The sequence below is a fragment of the Cebus imitator genome, unplaced genomic scaffold, assembly GCF_001604975.1.
Source record: "Cebus imitator isolate Cc_AM_T3 unplaced genomic scaffold, Cebus_imitator-1.0 Scaffold11, whole genome shotgun sequence".
NCBI lineage: Eukaryota > Metazoa > Chordata > Mammalia > Primates > Cebidae > Cebus > Cebus imitator.
In genome coordinates, this window is record NW_016107326.1 from 7,015,400 (window position 1) to 7,038,768 (window position 23,369).

The following is a 23,369-nucleotide window of genomic DNA, read 5'->3' on the forward strand; positions in this document are numbered from 1 at the left end:
AGCCATTCAGTCCACAGCCATTGCCATCACGACGTCAAGAGATCAAGAAGCCAGGGAGGGAGAGAGAGAAAGAAAGAGATTGATTTGGCCTAGCTCATTCTAGGTAAAAAGGCACTAGCTCTTAAAAGTTGCTACTATATTTTCAAGGTGCTCATATATCATATATTTAATATAATCTTTTACAAATTAGTGTCTTATTATTTTCAGAACCTTCATTCTTCCTTTAAAAAATCAACAAAAATAAGAAGTATTTGTCCAAATTTGCTTTTTCAAATATTAGTAACATTGTTTCCATGATCAGATACATAAGAAATTTTTTGTTGTTGCTATTGTAAAATAAGATACTATTTGTATAGGTCTAGAGAGCTATGTTTCATAAGGTCTCTAGGGGCTCTTTCTTTGATTTCTTTTTTTCTTTTCACTCATCAGTCCAGCCTAAAGATACAATTTAGTGTTGGAGAAAATAACCACAAAACAAGAGCTTAGTTTTAATCATTCTGCCTTTTCTCTCATTTGTGGTTTCTGTTTTTGAAAACTGTTTTCCAAGAGTAGACTTATTTTCTTTCTTTAAACATTGTTTTCATAAACTACTTAAAATCTGAGTTCACTAGAATGTGCCCCATATGGTTAAACTAGTTTGTCTTCTTTCACTGTTTTCCCATCCTCAAGCTTCCCCAACCTTTCTTGTTGTCAATTTTCATAGTTACATATTCAGTATTTCACTTTTAGTAGCATCCTTCCTTCTTGAATTTCATGTCCTATTGAGATAAATATCTGAGGAAATATCATTTTATACTGTACTGAAATGCTATAGTATCTTAAAAATACTAAAGCAAATTCAATCAAGAGTAATCATATATTTATGTTCCAAAACATGCAAAGTTATCTCCAATTAGGCATGATCACTTTCTCTTAGGGGTGTCGTCATCTTCCATATCACCAATCTTTTTATTTTATAAGTTTTATGTTGGCATTTGTTATGCTATATAATGTATATTATGTTATGTTGCTACTTTTTAAATACGTACTTCTGCATAATTTTCTTGGTTTCCAAAGAGGATTTTCCCCTTTCACATCTTCTCATCTCCCCTCTCTATTGGAAATACCTTTCTTTTGAACAAGGTGTACTCTTCTACTGCCACATTCTGGGCATGATTACCCGTCACCATGAGTTTAGTTCAAGTTCATTTTATTTTAGGAAGTTACAACCAGTTTTATAGGAACAGTGTGCTTTTATCATGTCAACTCCCTGTTCAAAACCTTTCAGGGCCTCTTCCTTGCATTTGGGATACAGTCACAAATCCTTAGCCTGGCTTCTAAGGTCCACTTAACCTTGACCTCAATGTACTTTTTTAGCCTACCCTTCCAGACTTTCCCTATTTACACTTAGACTTTCAAATCAACTAATCTGCTCATAGCCAGGGACCTGATTTGCTCTTTTATACATTCACCTCTTTGGGCTTTTTCCTTTTCTAGTTTTCTTAATTAAAAAAGAGTCACCAAAAAGGTTGTTAAAATCAAATATCTTTCATTATATATATATATTTTTGTCTATGAAGAATAAAATAATTTTATTGTGCAAAATGAACTTTTGAAGTCTAAGAAAGAACATAAAGTTTGGAGCCAACCAAAATTAAAAGTGACTCACAATACTACCGAAGAAGGCAATCTTATAGGGTCTGTTAAGTCAACAAGGATTTATGAGAGAGTGCTTGGTGATTGTGTGTTGCATTTCCTCTGTAGGAAATAATACCTAGAATTTGAAAAGCATAGATTCTGAAGGATGACTTCATACTAAGGATATTAGGAGCCCACTGTTAACCATCTCAGTCTTGGGTACCTGAAATATGCTGACATTCCTACACATGGCTGTGTCTCGCTCTTATTATTCAGTCCACAGCCATTGCCAGGATAGATAAAAAGCAAGTGTCATTTCACATCAGACCAAGCTAGGAAAGTACATCTTTCCTCAACCAAGAAGATGGAGTACGAACCAGACCACATGGCCCAGTGGATGGGAATTGATGGTGCATACAGTAGCTTTAAAGCAGCATCCAGCAAAATAGATTTAAATCATTCTGAAAGAAATAAATCCTAACAATGGATACATTGTGCTGAATGAAATGAAGCTCAGGAAAGAATTGATTAGGAAGTATACCAAATGGAATAAAATGTAGCAGAAAGGCACATATTGGAGAGAATAAAATATGTTTCAGTCTGAAGGGAATTGAATTTACTAAGATACAACTGACTGGCTATAAAGCAGATGAATAAAATATGCAGTCAAGTCAAATGGACGTTCAATGGGAATAAGTTAATATAGATCAATGGCATGTGATCAGTTTTATTCTTCTAATTCTTTGACTCATTGTGTGTAATATCTTTAGCTCTCTCAAGAAAATCTGGGGCTTTACCTGAATCCTGAAAGAGGGAACTCACCTTAAAGGGGTGTGTGATTAATGGAAATTAATTGGAAATAGGTTTTCGTTTGTTGGCTTGTCTTGGTCCAGAGAACCATAATAATTTTCTGGAATTAGAAGGATTTTACAATAAATTGCAATAGAGCATCACAGCGAAGACTACATAAGCACCTTTTCCTCCATTGAAAAGTTAGTTTTATCTTGTCACTGTGCTGAAACGCTTAGAGCCATCAACTATCTTCATTTCTCCTTCTAGAAAACTTGGAAATTTTAGGTCGATATTGAAATTCCCTAGGTGGGAATTTTCTCCCACATACAAACATACTCATTAAGCACTTCTCTTGTGCTTCAGTTAGAATCCTTTGGAGAATACTTGATATGTAATTCTCAACATGAATGAAGCTTATTTTCAGTGTTATTCACAGTTGCATATCAAAGACAAGGAGGGATGACAGCGGTCTGCTCCAGGTACAGATTATGAGGGGATGCATTGTTTGTAGAAAGTTTTGAAACAATAATAAAACCAGCTAAAATTCTATGTATATTTTATTATCACCATGTACTGGCAATTCAGACAATTAAAGTGATAAAAATACTCATCTCTGGAAAAAAGCTGTCAGTCTAAGTAATTTCTAGGAATTCTGTTGTATTTTAAAATAATGCTTATTATTGTTTATTACATTTTAACACACTGAAAAGTTTATCTTTTGGCTGGGCATGGTGGCTCATGCCTGTAATCCCAGCACTTTGGGAGGCCAAGGAGGGCGGATCATGAGGTCAAGAGATCAAGACCATCCTGGCCAACATGATGAAACCCTGTCTCTGCTTAAAAAAATAAAATAAATAAGCTGAGTGTGGTGTCACACACCTGTAGTCTCAGCTACTTTAGAGACTGAGGCAGGAGAATCGCTTGAACCCGGAAGGCGAAGTTTGCAGTGAGCTGAGGTTGTACCACTGCACTCCAGCCTGCTGATGGAGTGAGACTCTATCTCAAAAAAAGAAGTTTATTTTTTAAGACATGTTACATTCTTCATGGAGTTAATCTGGAGAACTCCTAGCTCTCCAGGAAGCCTTAGCATACATGAATTTAACTATAAGTTCACAGCGGTTTAGAATTATTAGAGATCACATCACAGCCAGTGTCTTTAAAACCTCAGTAGTATATATTTCTGCATTTGGACAATACATTTGAAATAGGCAATCACAGAATAATGATTGAGAGATAAAGAAGTAGGCCTTGAGTTATTTTAGTTCTGTCATTCAATGAGACTACTCGGAGCACTTACTTGTATTTAACATTTAAAACAACAAAAGAAAATGAAGTGCATTATTTTTTCTTTGGCAAGTGCAAATTTAAGCTCATGCATGAAGAACTCTAATAGATTGGAATAATAGCTTTAAATTTACAATTTAATTTTCTTTTTAATTTTTAATTATTTCAAAATAAAAGCAAATTAAGAAAAAATAATAATTACTAATTATGTGATTATAGCTGAAAAGAATTTCATTTTATGGAGTAAGGGGGTATTAATAGTTATCTGCTCTGGGTATCAAATATGCTAACTACGGTACTGGATTTATTTTGTTTATTATTTATTTATTTATTTTATTTTTTTTTTTAAGAAGAAGTCTTGCTCTTATCACCCAGGCTGGAGTGCAATGGTGTGATCTTGGCTCACTGCAACTTTATCACCCAGGCTGGAGTGCAATGGTGTGATCTTGGCTCACTGCAACTTCCACCTCCCGGGTTTAAGTGATTCTCCTGCCTCAGCCTCCCAAGTAGCTGGGATTACAGGTTCCTGCCACTACACTCAGCTAATTTTTATATTTTTAGTAGAGACAGTGTTTCACTGTGTTGGCCAGGCTGGTCTTGAACTCCTGACCTCAGATGATCTGCGTTCCTTGGACTCCCAAAGTGCTGAGGTTGTAGGCGTGAGCTACTGTGCCTGGCCAGCACTGGGTATTTTTATTTATTTATTTTTGGTTATAGATGATAAAACAATTCAAATTGCTGAAAAAATATGTAATTTAATACTTGATCAATTTGCTTTTATTTTGCAACAAACCACCTCAAAATGTAATGGGTTAAGATAATAGTTATATATAAGGTCACAATCCTGTGGGTTGTCTGGGTACTTCTTATCTGGATTGACTTGGTTGGGGCTGGATGGTTGCAAATGGCCTCACATGTCTGGGGCTCAACTGAGATGGCTGGAAGAGCTTTCCATGTGATCTCTCTTTTTCCAGGAAGCTAGCCTGGGCATATTACCTGGTGGGAGAAAGATTCCTCTAACAGGAGAAGGAAAACTCCATACTCAAGTACCTTTTAGGCATTTACTGATTGGACAAAACAAGTTACATGGCCAAATCCATATAGGAGGGGTGGAGAACCAGACTCTATCTCTTGAGGGATGAGCAGTAAGGCTACATTGCCCAGGGAAGTATATATAGAAGCAAAAGGAATTTTTGCATCCATTTTTGTGAAAAATCTACCACCTATCAATCAGGGTTGTGTTATCTCCAGGTATTCAGGTAACATTGGCAGTAATTTCCATCTTCATACTCCATCTCAGTTCTACTTTTTACATGTAGTTCAGGTAGGCTTTTTAAATTAAATGTGTTTTTTTACTTGGCATATGAAACTTGTACCTATTATGGGATACCTAGTGATGTTTCAATATATATATATAATGTATTGCATGATCAGATCAGTATAATTAGCATACCCCTCATCTCAAACATTGATCATTTCTTTATGTTGGGAACATTCAATATCCTTCTTCTAGCTATTTGGAATGATATATATTATTGTTAACTGTAGTCATCCTATAATGTTTTAGAACATAAGAAATGATTCCTCTTATCTGGCTGTAATTTTTCATTCTTTAACACATCCCTCCCTAACCCTGTCTTTGCTCTGCCCTTCTCAGCCTCTAGTATCATCTCTTCTACTTTTCATTCTATGAGATTATCTTTTTTTAGCTTCCACAATATGAGTGAGAACATGTGGTGTTTAGTTAGCTCTGTTCCTGACTTATTTCACTTAACATAATATCCTCCAGTTTTATCCATGTTGCCATGAATGACAAGATTTATTTTTATGGCTGAGTGATATTCCATTGTGGGTGTATATACTACATTTTCTTTATCTACTCACCTGTTGTTGGGATACCTATGTTGAGTCCATATCTTGACTATTGTGAATAGCGCTGCAGCAAACATGGGGGTGCCAATGTCTTTTTGATATAATTTCCTTTCCTTTATATAAATTCTTAGTGAAAGGATTTTTGGATCATATGGTAGTTTTATTTGTAGTTTTTTAAAGAATCTTGATACTGCTCTCCACAGTGGCTATACTAGTTTACATTCCCACCAGTAGTGTAAAGAGTTCCCTTTTTTCTCTATCCTCACCAACATTTGTTATTTTTTGTCTTTTCGATAATGGCCATCTAACTGGGGTGAGATGGTTTCTCATTGGTGTTTTGATTTACATTTCCTTGATGACTAGTGATATTGGGTATTTGAAAATATATTTCTTGGCCATTTGTACATCTTCTTTTGAGCAATTTCTGTTCAGATCATTTGCCCATTTTCATTCTTAATTTTTCCTTCACTCAGTTGTTCAGGAGCATGTTGCCTAATTTCCATGTATTTGTATGTTTTCCAGCATTCCTTTTGATACTGACTTCTAGTTTTGTTCTGTTGTGGTCTGAGAAGATACTTGATATAATTTTGATTTATCAAAAATTGTTGAGACTTGTTTTGTGGCATAACATGTGGTCTCTCCTGGACAGTATTGCATCTGCTGATAAGAATGTGTATTCTGTAGCTGTTGGGTGAAATGTTACGTAAATGTCTGTTAATCCCATTTGGTCTCTGGTGCAGTTTAATTCCAACATTTCTTTGTTGATTTTCTGTCTAGACTATCTGTTCAATGCTGAGAGTAAGGTGTTGAAGTCCCCAACTATTATTGTATTGGGGTCTATATCTCCTTTTAGATCTAATAATATCTGTTTTATATATCTTAGTGCTCTGGTGTCGGGTGCATATACATTTATAATTCTTAAATTCTCTTGCTGAATTGATTCCTTTGTTATGTAATATCCTTCTTTGTCTCTTTTCAGAGATTTTGACTTGAAGTCTGTTTTGTCTGATATAAGTGTAGCTACTTATGCTTGCTTTTGGTTTCTACTTGTGTGGGATATCTTTTTCCATTCCTTCAGTTTAAGTCTATATGTATCTTTACATGTGAGGTGAGTTTCTTGTCTACAGCATATAATTGGCCTTTTAAAAAAATATTCATCCTATGTTTTTTTGATTGGAGAATTTAATCCATTTTTATTCAAGGCTGTTACTGATAGGTGAGGACTTTTGTCATTTTATTCATTTTTTCCTGGTTGTTTGGTATATCTTGTGTTCTTTATTCCTCTCATTATTCAATTTTGCACTTGGATGTTCTCTGTAGTGACAAGTTTTTCTTCTTCTTTTGTGTATTGGCTTGCTTCTTTTCTCTTTCTTCCTTGTGTATTGTCTCTACCAGTGAGTATTTTAGTCATTTTTTGCATGTTTTCATGGTGGTGATTATCATTTTCCAGAAGTAAGGCTTCCTTAAGCATTTCTTGTAAGGCCAATCTAGTAATGATGAATCCATTTAGTTTTGGCTTGTCTGCAAAATAATTTATTTCTCCTTCATTTCTAAAGGATAGCTTTGCTAGGTATTATAGTCTTGGCTGACAGGATTTTTTTTTTTTTCTTTTAGCGTTTTGAATATGTCATCCTATTGTCTCTTGGCCTATAAGGTTTCTGCTAAGAAACTCATTGTTAATGTAATGAGGGTTCCCTTATGTGTGACTTGATGCTTTCCTCTTGCTGTTTTTAGGATTCAGTCTTCATCTTTGAGTTTTGACAATTTGAGTATAATGTGCCTCTAAGAGAACCTGTTTGGGATGACTCTATTTGGAGTTCTTTGATCTTCCTAGATCTGACAGTCTATCTTTCTTTCAAGTCTATCTTTCTTTCAAGACTTGGAAAGTTTTTAGCTATTACTTCACTATGTATGTTTTCTGCACCCTTGTCCTTCTCTTAAAAATATGAACTACACAAATTCATATGCCATCCTTGTGCAGGGGGCATGCTAATCTTCTCTGTATCATTATATTTTCAGTATAGGTACCACTGAAGTGAGGATTTTTTTAGATGAAGTTTTGCTCTGTCACCAGGCTGGAGTGCAGTGGCACTCTCGGCTCATTGCAACCTCTGCCTCCCGGGTTCAAGCGATTCTCCTGCCTCAGCCTCCTGAGTAGCTGGATTACAGGCACGTACCACCATGCCTGGCTAATTTTTGTATTTTTAGTAGAGATGGAGTTTTACCATGTTGGCCAGGATGGTCTTGATCTCTTTACTAGAGATGGAGTTTCACTATGTTGGCCAGGATGGTCTCAAGCTTGTGATCCGCCTGTCTTGGCTTCGCAAAGTACTGAGATTACAGGCGTGAGTCACTACACCCAGCCTGAAATGAGCATTTTTAAGAAATAAATTTTGATAAGATGGCCAACATCAGCAAATGGATTACTTCTTGCCGGCTTAGCAGCCCCACTGGAAAGAGTGCTCTTTCCAATAGTTCAAGACAAAATTTCAAGACTGACTTGTATTGGCTGGATTGGCTTACATTTCAATCTTTGAACTGATCACCTGGATCAGGCTGACACCTTGTACCAGGAACTGGGCTTAGATCCATCAGAATCATATGAAATGAAAGGTGAGAAGCACTGGCTCTAAAAAAAAAAAAAATGACTCACTGGTTGTTGCAAAATGAAAAGGGAATTAATGTTAATGCTGGGCATGCAAAAATAAGAGCCTTTGACTATACTCTTGTGCTTAGGTCATAGTATCAAGGAAATAATTTGGTTTAGGCTTTTCTGCTTAGGTTTATTGTTACTTAAACTCACTTCTTATAAGCCTTGAAAAGCAATACACATAACTTCAGTAATGAGTCTGCAGATTGAACTTTAAATATTTGCTTTGCATGTTTTTTGAAAGTCATATATATGTACAAACATTTTTATACACATGCTTATAAAGGTAGATAACATTTCTGCAGGATGAACCCATCATGTAAACTCATTGATGTGCCACATGTGCACAATAGGTGGAATATGACTAAAAAACAAATTTAGAGTGCCATTTGAGCCATCTTGGTAGGTTTATGGAGTTGTTGGAGAAGGAAAAATATTAGTGAGGAACAAAATTGTTGGCAATAACATTAGAAAACAAACCTCATGTCATTCCAGCTACTTGAGAGACCGAGGCGGGAGGATTGCTTGAGGTTAGGAATTCAAGGCCACCCTGGGCAGCATAGCAAGACTCCATCTCTAAAACAATAAAAAACAAATTAGTCAGATGTGGTGGTATGCACTGGTAGCCCCGGGTACCCAGGAGGCAGAGGTTGAGTAGCACTTGAACTCAGGAGTTGAAGCTTTATGCATGCCACTGTACTTCAGCCTGGACAACAATGTGAGACTCCATTTCTTTTTTTTTTTTTTTTTTCTTTTTTTTTTTTGGAGGGGGGGGACGGAGTTTCGCTCTTGTTACCCAGGCTGGAGTGCAATGGCGCTATCTCGGCTCACCGCAACCTCCACCTCCTGGGTTCAGGCAATCCTCCTGCCTCAGCCTCCTGAGTAGCTGCCACCTGAGTAGCTGGGATGACAGGCACGCGCCACCATGCCCAGCTAATTTTTTGTATTTTTAGTAGAGACGGGGTTTCACCGTGTTGACCAGGATGGTCTCTATCTCTTGACCTTGTGATCCACCCGCCTCGGCCTCCCAAAGTGCTGGAATTACAGGCTTGAGCCACCGCGCCCGGCTTAGACTCCATTTCTTAAAGAAAACCAAAAACCTTCACATGCCTATAGCTTGGAGTCAGGAATCACCTGGGTTCCCAGTGATTGAATTCTTCACCACCAGTATTCACTCATGCTAGCTTCATGCTCCCAGCCTGCTCCCCTTGTGCACACAGCTTCTCATTGACATGCTTTATTTTCTGAATGATTCTCAGCAAAAAGAACAAAGTGGGGTGATGGAAAATACAGTTGCTTGGCATTCAGGTTTAGGTTCTGGCTCTAGCACTGTGTGATGTTTTTAAGTCTTTTCCCATTTCTGGGTCTCAGCTTCATCTTCTGTCAAGTGAAAGATCAGGGTAACTGATCTCAAATAACTCTCTGGCATATATATGTTTTGTACCCACATCGTTTCTGATTGGTCTTGGGTTATTCAATGTCTTTCCTCTGTCACTTACTTAGCCCTAGGCTTGGGAAACTGGCATTAACTTCTGTGCAGATTCTTTCCCAAGCTTTAGTTTTAAGGTTCTCCTGGCCCCTGTTTTTTCCCTCAGACTGAACCCTTTTGACAAATTCATGTTTTCCAGCAAGCTTACCAGGGAAGTCACTCGTGATACTGTTGCCACAGCTGGCTCTGGCCTGTGCCTGATTGCTGCTGGCACGCTCCTGTTGCCAGCCATTTGCCCTTTCTTAAGCCCTTGCTAACCATTTTCTCTACGGAATATATGTGGTGTGTGTCCTAACAAACTTTTCCTCATAATGAAATCGAATCATTTTCATAGAACTTTGCAATGTTGTTAACATTAGCATTTCGGGGAAAGTCTTCTTTATAGTTTTTTATAAACTCATTTTCAAATTGGAAAAAAATTCAAATGGTAACTTTAGAGAAGGGTACTTTCCAAACATCAAATGATTGATCTTTACTTTGGAAGGTACCTCTTGGGTCATCTTTTCCTCTCTAGAAAGTTGATTCTAAGGCACATTTGTTTCTGATGAAGTGTTTCACTGTACTTTATTATAATCTGGGACCACAAAAGAAACTTCCAAGAAACTTAAAGAAAAAAAAAAAAAAGGTTGTCGATTTATCTCATTCTCTATCTTTCTTATGCTTTTGCAAATATTTTTTAGCAGTTTATAGCAGTATGAAATTCAAAGAAAAATCAAAATGGAAAAAAACTCTTCAGTCTGAAAAATGGACTTGATGTGTTATTTGAACCTGGTGATGATTCTGCTGAGGCATTGTGTCCAGCTTTGCATGATGTTTCTTTTTTGTCTTTTAGCCAGCAATAAGATATTCTTCCATAGCACATTGCTCAAGCTTCTACATAACTGATATTACATATTTACAACGTTTTGTCCCATTGGACTATAAGCCCAGGCAGGGATGGCAGCGTATTCATTCTTGGATTCCCTATCATCTTGCTTAATGCTTGCTACGTAGAAAGCGCTCAAAGGCTCAAGTAGAAGAATACTATGTAGTAGCAAGAATAATATGTAGGGATAAGCAGAATAATATATAGGGGTAAGATGTTAAACATGCATAAATATTGAAATAAATAAATTGATTTTGGTGATAGGTGAAACTGAGAGGGATAAAACTGTAACTCGGAGGCCCCGCTATGTTTTAGTGACAAAATCTCTGTTAACTCTGATGTCTTCTGCTACAGGTTAAAAAAGAATGGAAAGCGCTATTCAACCATCTCAAACTCTGCCTCCATAATAATGATGGATTTGCTGTCATCATAACTCATTCGTAGGTAATCTTGCAAGAGCTGAAGTTTGGAACTACTGCCATTTGGAAGCGCTTGATTCACTCTAAGGGAAAGCTGAGAATCTGATTCATTTACTTTTTCTTCTCCCTTTTAGCAGTAATATGTTCATTTACCTTTAATGTTGAAAGCAAGCAGGTTGAAGCCAGGAGTGGTGGCTCATGCCTGTAATCCCAACACTTTGGGAGGCCAAGACTGGCAGATTACCTGAGGCCAGGAGTTCAAGACCAGCCTGGCAAACATTGCGAAATGCCATCTTTACTAAAAATTTGCCAGGTATGGTGGTACATGCCTATAGTCCCACCTACTTGGGAGGCTGAGGCATCAGAATTGCTTGAATCCAGGAGGCAGAGGTTGCATTGAGCTGAGATTGTACCACTCACTTCAACCTGGGTGACAGAGCAAGACTCTGCCTCAAAAAAAAAAAAAAAAAAAAAGAAGCAGATTGAAATGTGTTTTCCATTTGCAAGTGGCATAATCATTTAGTTGGAGGTGTGTCCATTGCAAGTATTTCTGTTAGCTTGGCTGCTTCTCATGCTGTTTGCCCAGATGGCAATTCAGCACTTCAGATTTTGCTCTCTTAAATTCCAGCTTTATCCCATAGGAGAGGTACAGATTTCTATTCCTTATCTTTGGTCTGTTCTAATTTTTTGGGAGAGGAGTCCTGAGCACTAAACAGAAAGGTACGCATGGAGAAATGTAAAACATATTTTCAGGCACCTTTGTGAAAGAAAAGTTTAATGGGATAGTATAGTACTATGGGAAATGGAGAGAGAGAAGAATCATGCCCCATGCTTAACCTTTGGACTCATCTTTGCCAATTTCTGTGTGCAGTTTAGTAAATTAAATAAGCTTTCCTTAGCCTGGAACTGTCTGTGATAGTGCAACCTTTCATTGTGGTATCATAGACAGACATTCGGCGTCCAAGACGGGCCTGACACCGTTCAAAAGTGAAGGAACCTGTGGCAATTTTAAACATTCCAACCGTATTAATTCCAGTGACAGTTATCCTCTAAGTCATTTGAAATGAATTCTCCCTCTTCAACTTTTGAAACTTAATATTTAATCTCCATGACTTCTGGGGCCTGCAGAGGGGCACTCTGTGTGACTGAATGTGTCAAGCAGGAGGCAGAAGCAGGAAATTGTTGATCCAGTCCAATTTATGTCTTTCCTCATCTTTTAGCTTTCCTCTGTACCTTATTCATGTTTCTAAGGAGACACCTTACATTTCTAAAAGAAAGGTTGAATAACGGTTTGGAGTTCTTTCTTTGAGGGCAATGTTTTCATTATTGCTCTTCCACCCAGGCTGAAAGTTGAGTGTCATCTGTCAAGCCTCAGCAGCTAGGCATTTTGCAGTCAATATTGGGCTCACTGGTTCTCATCAAGCACTATTGAGCCCTGGTTAATAGAGTGGTTTCTTTTCATGTGCTCAAGCTCAATGCAGCCGACTTCGGCTTTCTCTGTCCTGGGAGATCACAGGGATTTGTGCCCTTCTCCAGTGGTAGGACCATTCTCAGGAAGTGCTCCTTAATTTCTACATGGTCAGGAAGTATTGGATGTCTGTAACAAGCACAGGGAAGGCTTGGTATGGCGCCCAGTGTTTATTCTTAAGACAGGGCTGGGGGGAATGGTCACAGAAGACCCATCAGGCCCTTATGGGCTGAGTCCCGAGGTGACTGTACATTGGTTACTGTTGGGGAAGAGTCGGATTTTCAACTTTCCATGTGTGTTGGTTTGATGTTACTGCTAGTCATCCGCAAGTTAGAAATGATCTTATTAGTTCATGCCTAAGAAACTAATTTACAAACCAAAAGACTAACATGTTATTTCCATTTGAGCGAGGGATGGTGTTCACAAAGCTACGAGACTGTTCACATTTGCATAGAGATTTCCTTCCCTGGTATTAGGCTAACTGGCAAAGTAAATTAATCATCTGCAAGATTTCTAAGTGAGAATGAATGATGGCATAGCTGTTAAGGTTACAAGTCAAATCAGCCTGGCGGTCACTCTTAATCTCTACATGATCTCAGCCAAGTAAGATCTCAGGCAAATCAAGGCTCTTTAAGCCTTAACCGATGTAGGTAATCAGATACTAAGAGTACTTACCTCATAGAGTTGTTGGGAGGATTAATCAGGATAATAAGAGTATGTATGAAAATGCTTGGCACATAATAAGCACTCAGTAAATATTCACACTGGTATTAGTTGTATAACGATAATCATTATATTTTTTTGGAATAAAGGTAATTGGATATGTTTCTAGTCCATTTCATCCTATAATGATAGAATCTGGAGACTTACACCTGCTCCTCCATAGAATACTCCTTTGCAAGGACAGGATTGCCTATTAGCTGCTAGAGGAAGACTGATAATTTCTTGTTTACTGACTCTTCTTTCTCTAGATCCTGTGTTGCTTTGTTTGAGTTTACGAATATGTATTTAATTACTATTTATATAACATTTTCTATGTGCAGTAATATTGTGCTGTTTATCATATTACCTAATTTAGTTCTCAACAATACCTGTTTAAGGAGAGTCATTATCTCCATTATTCAGAATAGGAAGCTAAAGTACAGGGAAGTAAGACAACGAGGAGGTGGAACAGCTGGGGCTTCAGCTTAGGTCTGTCTACTAAATTCCATGTCTATGACATCAAGCTATCCCGCATCTTTATTTATAACTCAGTATAGTAGACCTTGAATTAATTATTACTAATTTTATATTTGTTACAAAGTGGCATTTTTGATGAGTTTTGAGAAATGCCCTGGTATATTAATTGAATGGATTACAATTTGAAACTTTATTTCAATGTTTCACAGGTTAGAACTTAAAAACTAGACTTGTAGCAGGAGATGAGTTTGTTTTGATTCCATAGAACATTCGATCTCTGGGTGATGATCCAATTAATGCGGGCTAGAATTTCCTAGATAGCTATTATGGGACAGTGATACAGGAAGGACACATTATCAATAGTGCTGATAAATTCAAATTGTAACTAACCTTGCTTAGATAGACCCAAGATAGTCATGGCTCCTTCTATAGGGACTCTTTGGGGCATGATAGACTAGATACCATGATAAAGAATGGCATTCCCATAGTTGAGGTAAATTTCCACAGGTCACGGTGTGCAACTTCCTTTCTCGGCAAGAATTTTCTTAACTTCATGCACATAGTATATATATATATATTTAAACAGCTATTTTTAGGTATAATTCATATGGCATATTTGCCAATTTAAATTATATAATTCAATGATTTTTGACATTACACTATAACTTTTAAAATTGTGATAAAAATGTACCATTTAAACTATTTTAAGCATACAAATCAGTGGTATTAATGATATTTACAGTATTGTGCAACCATCACAACTTTATTTACAAGCCCCTTTTTATCACTCCAGTAGAAGCTCTATAATTATTAAGCAATAACTCCCTTTTTCTCTGCTCTCCAGCCCTGGGAGCCTCTATTCTATTTTTGCCTCTATGATTTGCTAACTGGAATGATGCAATATCTGTCCTTTTATGTGTAGCTTATAGACATAAACCTTGAAAACAATATTCAATATTCAATTGTAAACATAATATTCTTGAATGAAGCTGTCAATCTTGTGAGTAACCAGTTTTGTGTGAAATGTCTCATTTGACACAGCAAACTTGGAAAACATGTTGAGGATATTTCTAGAATGGCACCCAATCTATAGACTCCTGTGTTACCATTTACTCATTGTTTTTCTTGATATCAGTTCACTTTTAAAATATCTTAAATACTTACCTTATTTTGTCCTAATTAATGTTCATGAAGGTCATGGGTTGACATAATATTGCATATTGCTAGTAAAATGATTTACATGTATTCTGTGTACTTCCTAAAATGTATCTTTTACCTCAGCCTCATATAGGCTGTAATTCCCACTTCTCTGATTCCCAAACTTGAGGGGTGGGCTTTGTGTCACTACATACTAGAGTGCCAAATTCCCTGTGGAACAGAAATGAAGAGGAGAGGAATTCTAACAAATATAACCTGGGGTGAAGGCCAAGGTTAACCCTAACCCAAACCCCAACCCCCAACGCTGGGATCAATTAGTAGGTTCAGGTCTGGGCCAAACTGCTTCTAATCAGCTGTGTGATCTTGACATAGTCCTCTGTGCCTTAGTTTCCTCTCTGTCTTAGGCAGGTTATAATAGATTGTCTCCTCCCATTCCTCCTTCCTGGATGTCCTGCTTCTCTCCCAGGCTCAGGAATGACAGGGCTAGTATGTGCTTCTGCGCTTGCCCTCCATGGGGTTGTACTGGAGGGATTTCCATTTCTTTGGCTTTGTGATATTGACACTCCTCCCGTTTCACTTCCCTCACCCCTATTATGTTAGATCAAACTCGATCTGATGTAACTCTTAATGATTTCCTTTCTAAGGAGGGCATTAGGAGAGCCTGCATCAAGGACATCACTTACCTTCATTTAGAACTGTGGGCATCTGCGCTGTGTCCATTTCTTGCAGCAATAAAATGGCAGTAAATCAGAAAAAATGCCATGCCCCTCAGAACCTCGACAATGAGCTCTGGAGCATTCTGCTTACAGGGATGTAGCCTTGTCAGTGAGTAAATCAGCTCTGTCCTTACGCCCCCATTGCATCAGGGAAATCTCTGACTTTGTGGGATGGGTTTGACGTGTCAGTCAGTCTCTCTCTACCCGCATTTGAGGTTGAGAGTGTATCTCTCCCTTGTTTTCTCCTAGCATGTTTAGTGAGCTTATTGGCCCCCTAGGTTTTATTGCCAGCCACAGCTTAGTCCTTGTCAGAGAGATTATTATATGAACCCTGGGTGACTTCTGACTGCAGAAGGGCTCTGGATTTACATTTTTGCATTCCAAAGTCAGTAATATAAATGACTAATGGAACACTGGGCCACCGAATATTTATATATCTATTTTGAAATTTACATTTCTCCCTTTCTTAAGATGGGGTTTGCTGCTCCCAGGTCGTAGTTGATGGGCCAGTAGCATCCGTGGTGACATAAAGCAATCATCCGGGGAGAGAGCTTCCCAGCCCCAGTGGCGCACGGTGATGTGCTGCAGGTTATTATGCCAGCAATTCAGCAGTAATCGAACCCCCCATCTCCCTGGCCCTCTCCCCGCTTCCCTTTTATGATGTCCAATAAATTTTACATGCTCCAATTTGCCTCATCCACCAACCTAATACTGTTTGAATTAAGAATCTCTTCCATAGCTTTCAACAATGGAAACTTTGCTTTCTCCAAAATTACTTATAAAGGCCACTCATAACTGTGCCAGAAAGGAGGCTGGACTGTGCAGGTGGAGACAGTGCACAGTTGGCTGGGCCATACAGAAGACAGGTTTGCCCGGTTGTTGAACTTGCTGACCACGTGATATATAGAGATGGAAGAGGCTGTCTATAGATACACACTAAGTTGTTTTGAATGAAAAGATTTTATTAAATTAGGAATTTTTTTAAAAAGTGGAAAATATATTTGAAAATTCCCTAGTACCTGATACTTTTCATGATATATAGTGCAAATTAATAACAGCAGTAACAATAATAGCAACACTACTTATTTACTACTAACTGAATTACTCTAAGCCTTTTGCATGCATTTTAAAATTCTAACAGCCCCATGAGATTGAACCTTTTTGTAAACCTGCTTATAAAGGTGGAAATAGGTTCAGAGAGGTTAAGTTCCTCAAGATTACATAGCTGGTAATCATGGTAATCAACAGGACTAGGACTAGATGTCGTATTGTCTGATACTCATTTTTAACATGACCTAATACCACCATGTGGTATAGCCAGGAAGCAGAGATCTTGAGATGAATGCTAGCAAATTTCTCATTCACTCAAGCCACTCACCACTCCCTTTTCTGTTCCCTGACAGTATTTACGAAGCATCTACTCTGTGCATGCCCTGTTCTGAACACCGGGTATCAATACAGCAGTGAAGATGGCCTGCAGTCCCTACTGTTGTGTAGTTAATATTTTAATAACTGTAGTCAGACAATAGGTAAAGAAATAAACCACATACTTTCTAATATTGACTGGTGCCTCAAAGAAAATGCATGAAAGCAATGCAATGGAAAATGTCCAGTTGGGGAGGGTGGCAACAAAGGCTTTCCCGAAGGCAGAGCATTTGAGCTGAGACCTAAATGATGAAGATGGGCTGGGAGCTGGTATACAGAGTGTAGGGTTCAGCTAGAGGAAAGGCAACTGTAAAGACCCAAGTCAGGAATCAGTGTCTTGTGTTGGAAAGCCAGGAGAAAGACCAGAGTGGCTGAAGCATTATTAGCTGTGGAGAGCAGATTATGAAGTCAGGAGGTTGGCAGACCTCAGGGTGTGAGAGCAGGGCAGGGAGTGGGGATATCATGGTGTTTTCAGTTCTTTCAATCAATATTTTACTGCCTGCAGCCCATTTTCTTTTACAGCCTGTCTTCTTTTCCTTCTGCTTTGACTCGAGTCTTACCTCGTAATGGGCATTTTAATCCTGTCTGTGATGCACCTCAATGCTTCATGCTGGGCACCTTGCTTTGTTTCAGCTTGGGGCAGCATTAAAAAAGAACAGAGGAAATCTCCAGCCGAGAGGGGCTCAGGAAGGAGTGCAGGTTGCAATCTGAGAGCTCTAATTAAATCAATGCCATGCACATCCTGTCCACAAAGCTGGGGGCAATTGCATGCTCTTTACTGATGCCATGATATACACTTAAGAGCTGTGTGACTTCACAGAAGCAATTAAATTGTCCCGTTTAATCAGTGGTAAGGCCACCATCAATAACAATTATTATTTTTATTGATTTGATAAGTGCACAGTCGAAATAATCACAGAGAATAACTATCTCTTCCCTCCTGTCCTTTGCCTGAATGCTAAACCCTAGGCTACCCAGGCCAAATCTATAGTGACCTCTTGAACAATTTTACTACAGATCCATATGTAATGAAGAATTCCTACCTTGGCCAGGTGTAATAGCTCATTCCTGTAATTCCAGCAGTTTGGGAGTCCAAGGTGGGTAAATTGTATGAACTCAGGAGTTCGAGACCAGCCTGAGCAACGTGGCAAAACCCCATTTCTACAAAAAATACAAAAAATAGCTGAATGTGGTGGCATGTGCCTGTAATCCCAGCTACTTGGGAGGGTAAGGTGGGAAGATCTCTTGAGCCCAGAAAATGGAGGTTGCAGTGAGCCAAGATCACGCCACTGCACTCCAGCCTGGGCAGCAGAATGAGACCCTGTCTTGGAAAAAAAAAATAATAATTTCTACCTTATAAAATTTCCATGCTAAAAAAAAACAAATCCGTGCTTTTTCATTGAAACAGAACTTTTGAACTTTCCAGTCCTTTGCTTGGTAACAAAGAAATGCTCCCTATGTTAAATAATTAAATCTGCATTTTATCTTTCAGCCTTACCTGTCTTCTTTATTGTTTTCTATAGCTCAGTCTGTGATCTCATTTTGGCCAGAAATGTAGGTTCAGTGACAGAAAACAGGCCTGGCTGGACGTTGCCTAATTATGGATATATACATGATTATATGGATGTTAGAGAACCTGAAGGATGATCTAAGTGGCATTATCAGAATCTACTTTTACCCCGAGACTTTTATTGTCTTTCTCCATCTCACTTACGGTTTGGTGCCTTTACATATGTAGTTCCAAAGGTCTGAAATGACTTGCCCTCACCTTCTTGCTAATTAATTCCATGTATTTGTGACCAAGGGAGAGAAGAAGACTCAAAGTATACCAACATTGGATTCCAGCCTTGGGGAATGAAAGAGTGAACCTTGATTCAGGGGGAAAAAAGGGGGTCCTGACTTATGTTTGCAGTCATCCAGTAGGAAAAGCTAAAATGTATATGGGTTCTGTCCCTCTCTACTACTATCCCACCATGAGAGATCCATGAAGGAAGAGGAAGGGATTATTGGTCTTCCATAGTACTTCTCCCGGAGGATAGCATGTCGTAATTCCCACTTGACTTCATTAAAGGTAAAAGTCTCAGGAATCCTGAATGACTATCACAGAGATGCCCCCATCTCACCACCTACCTTGGATTTTTGGCCGGGATAACTTATCTGAAGGAACAGGTTTATAATCTGTCTACCGACACATGGACACATTGTTTAACTAAATTTAAATCCTCCTCAGTGGACTTGGTGCCATATGGGACTTGTATGGGGCATTGGTCTCACGGTTCTCATTCTAGAGCACTTTGTTTCCAGATAGTTCTATACCTCTTCAATAGAACCTCGGATCCATGGTCTGTGAGGAGAAACAGTGATCCAGGTTGTGTCAGATGTTTTTATATGTACCATGAAGAACAACTTCTGATATCAGAAAGGTTTGGGAAATGCTTTCAATTCAGTTTACCTCCTAGGCATTAACAAGATACATGAGCATAAGGGACTTTGAGATTCTAGAGTAATTTTTCAGCATTTTCCAAACAGACTCAGTCAAGGAACCTTTTGTCAGAACAAGCCTGTTCCCCAGAATATACATTGGAAAAGCTGGTCTGGAGGCTGGTGTTAGTCTGTTCTCACACTGCTATAAAGATACTACCTGAGACTGGGTAATTTATAAAGAAAGGAGATCTAATTGACTCTCAGTTCCACATGGCTGGGGAGGCTTCAGGAAACTTATAATTATGGTGGAAGGCAAAGGAGAAGCAAGGCACAACTTACATGGCAGGGAGAGAGAGCGAGAGAGCAAAGGGGGAATTGCCCAAAACTTTTAAGACCATCAGCTCTCCTGAGAACTCACTCACTATCATGAGAACAGCATCGGGGAAACTGCCTCATGATCCAGTCACCTCCCACTGGGTCCCTTCTTCAACATGTGAGGATTACAATTCAAGATGAGATTTAGGTGGGGACACAGAACCAAACCATATAAAGGACTGGTCATTTATTTTTTTTCTGTAAGTAGTCTTGCCTATATACCCATACATGGGGTGAGCAGGATTTTTAGTGAGGAATTCCATGACAGTGCTATATAGATTGTATAATAGGTAGCCCTGTTCCCAAATGTAAATATTTCCATGTGCATCCCTTCTAGACCAAAACTTCCATATCTGGCTTCATGGAAAAGAGGTAGTCTTTTAGGCTAGAACGTACCGTTGGATCTAAGGACTGTGCATCCTCGAATTCTTTTTGTTGACTTTTGTGTAAATATTTAGGGTATTTATACCTTAACAACCAATGACTTTAAAGTTTAAAAACTGATAATTAACTGTCTTTCATACTTACTAATATCACATTATAGATGCTAAGTTCTCTTGGTAACCATCAGTCACAAATGACTTCATTTAGAGTTTATTAAAAACATGTTGCCTTTATTACTATTTTTTAAATACTGTGATATCTAAGCTGTTCATTGCTTGTGTGTAACTTTCCTAAACTTTGCCACATCTCCATATAACTTGTACTGTTATATACCCAATATGTATGACAGCGCTCCCTGATGGCACCCTTCAAAGAAATACAAATTTGGACATAAAGTAATGGTACCTAAATTCTTCCCAGAAATATTCTGAAATGGGAGATAGGGTTGAGTGACATGCAGTTCCCTCTCCAGAAGCAGGGAGGTGGAGGCAGGCTTCCATGTCCTCCAGTATGTTCCCCATCCAGTATCCCTGGATCAGGTGAATGAAAAGGGCATTAAGTAATGAGGATATTACAGGAGGAGGTCAAATGATCCATGTAGAGTTCATACCAGAGTACCTGCCAATAGGAAACATTCAAGTACCTCTATCATTGTCATGGTTTTTATTTTCTTCAAATATCTTTATTTTCTTTTATGGATTTTTATAAACTACCTTTTTTTTCCAGACAGAATAATATATAGATTTTTTTAGACAAAGAAGAATATACATTTCTAAACATTAAAAGATATTTGAAGGTATTTGTCATCATTTGGTATCCCAACTGACCCTGATCTGAGTCATTCATAGTATATTCTAGACTGTTTCAGAATCAACAGTTTCAAATATTGAAATAAGTTATTAAGTCTTTTATGAAGATCTTAAAATGTAGCAGGAAGAGAAATATATTTGCCCATGTTTTCCTCCATTTAGTTAATCCATCTAAACTTAACTGTATATAAATTGGAAGAATTAAATAAATGAGTTGAGAAAATGGTGTTTTTAACATCAAATCAGATATGGATCATCTGGCTATAATGGGCCTGGGGCACAATCTGTGTATATTCATTTGAAAACCAACTGGGATGTTTTTAAAGTGACCAGGTCAATAAGAATACAATTATTTCTGCAGAATGGATAATGCATGGCCATACATTAAAAGTGGATATTGTATGCATCTCTGTGTGTGTCTTGGAAAAGTCAAGTAGAACTTGATTTGGGCAAAATCCTAATGTGTCTGTGTTCTTTCTAGTCAGTCATTTTGTTTAGTCTGAACATAGTAACACTAAAGGTTACATATTTTTTATATATATATATATGAAATATATATGACATATATATGTATATATACATTATGTATATATATGTATGTATGATACTTATATATATCATGTATGATACATAAGTGTATGATATATATATATCAGTATAAAGTATTGTATATATGGTATATATAAGTATATTTAAAGTATCATATATATATATGATACTTTAAATTCTAGGGTACATGTGCAGATCTTGTAGGATTGTTCCATAGGTTTACACATGCCATGGTGGTCTGCTGCCTCCATCTCCACATCACCTACAGTAGCTATTTCTCTCAATGTTATTCCTCCTCAATCTCCCCACCCCCCGCTATCCCTTCCCAGCCTGCCACCCCACAACAGATCCCAGTATGTGATGTTCCCCTCCCTGTGTCCATGTGTTCTCATTGTTCAGCACCCACCTATGGGTGAGAATATGTGGTGTTTGGTTTTCCGTTCTTGTGTCAGTTTGCTGAGAATGATGGTTTCCAGATTCATCCATGTCCCTACAAAGTACACCCACTCATTCTTTTTTATGGCTGCATAGTGTTCCATGGTGTATATGTGCCACATTTTCTTTATCCAGTCTATCATTGATGAGCATTTGGGTTGGTTCCAGGTGTTTGCTGTTGTAAACAGTGCCTCAGTGAACATACGTGTGCATGTGTCTTTATAATATAATGATTTATAATCCTTTGGATATATACCAAGGAATGGGATTGCTGGGTCAAATGGTATTTACATCTCTAGATCCTTGAGGAATTGCCACACTGTCATCCACAATGGTTGAACTAATTTACACTCCCACCAACAGTATAAAAGTCTTCCTATTTCTCCATATCCTCTCCAGCATCTTTTGTCTCCAGATTTTTTAATGATTGCTGTTCTAAAGTGGGCAAAGGATATGAACAGACACTTTTCAAAAGAAGACATTTATGTGGCCAACAAACATATGAAGAAATGCTCATCATCATTGGTCATTAGAGAAATGCAAATCATATTCTTATGGGAACTGCTTTGCTATGTATAGAAAGAAAAAAAATGATGGAACACCCCTACTTTTTATAAAAATTAGATCAACAATCACTGTAATGGTAGAAAAAGAGTATACATGTTTTTATATTGGAGTTTAAAAAAAAACATATATGTCAGTTTTAGGATCACTCACTGCTTTTCTGCTCTTTAGGAAGAAGATCACAACTTTCCTTACCATTCCCCTACCTCTCAATTTTTGCTAGTTACATTGTTATCATTATATTATAAATGACAATTAGATTCTCCTCTATAACAATGCTTTCCATAGTGTTTAGTATTGGCTCCATATTTAAGAGAACTCAGAGCTCACTGGAAGTTCTTTTGATGATAGCTCTTCTTTCCTGAATTCTAACTCCAACCCTAACTGGCTGGGCTTTCTTCTTAGGACATTATCCTTTTCAAAAAGGGCTCATGAGTCCTGAATTTAAGTTCTGTGCTTGTTATATTTGAATGACATTTTAGTTGGTATTAATAGTTTTAGGCTATATGACTTACATATATATATAAATATGTATATATATTCATATATGTACATATATATATTTCTATATATATATATTCATTATTTCCTAGTATTGAATGTGATTCTGGATAAGTATGCGGTCAGACTGATTTTTCTTCCTTGTAGGAGATTCTTTCTTCTTCCCTCTGGTTTTCTAGAGAATTTTCCCCATTGAATTTTAGTATCTTAATTAAGATTTATCTGATTGTTCAGCATTCTTTGTATCATATTTTAACTTGCTAAACTCTTTTGAACTACATTTTTTTTCTTCATTATCGGGACTTTGTTAGTATATGTTTGAATATATTTTCTGTCCCATTAATTGTACAAACACAAATATTTCTGTCTTTATCTCCCAAGTCTTAAATGATCT

The 23,369-nt window shown here is 37.8% G+C and overlaps 1 protein-coding gene and 1 pseudogene across 4 annotated transcripts in view; one reads left to right on the forward strand and one right to left on the reverse strand.

Moving 5' to 3' along the window:
- Nucleotides 1-23,369, forward strand: part of LRMDA (leucine rich melanocyte differentiation associated) — a 1,125,425-nt gene that overhangs the window by 820,266 nt on the left and 281,790 nt on the right. The gene's annotated exons all lie outside the window — the stretch shown is intronic.
- Nucleotides 7,505-7,604, reverse strand: LOC119466890 (annotated as a pseudogene).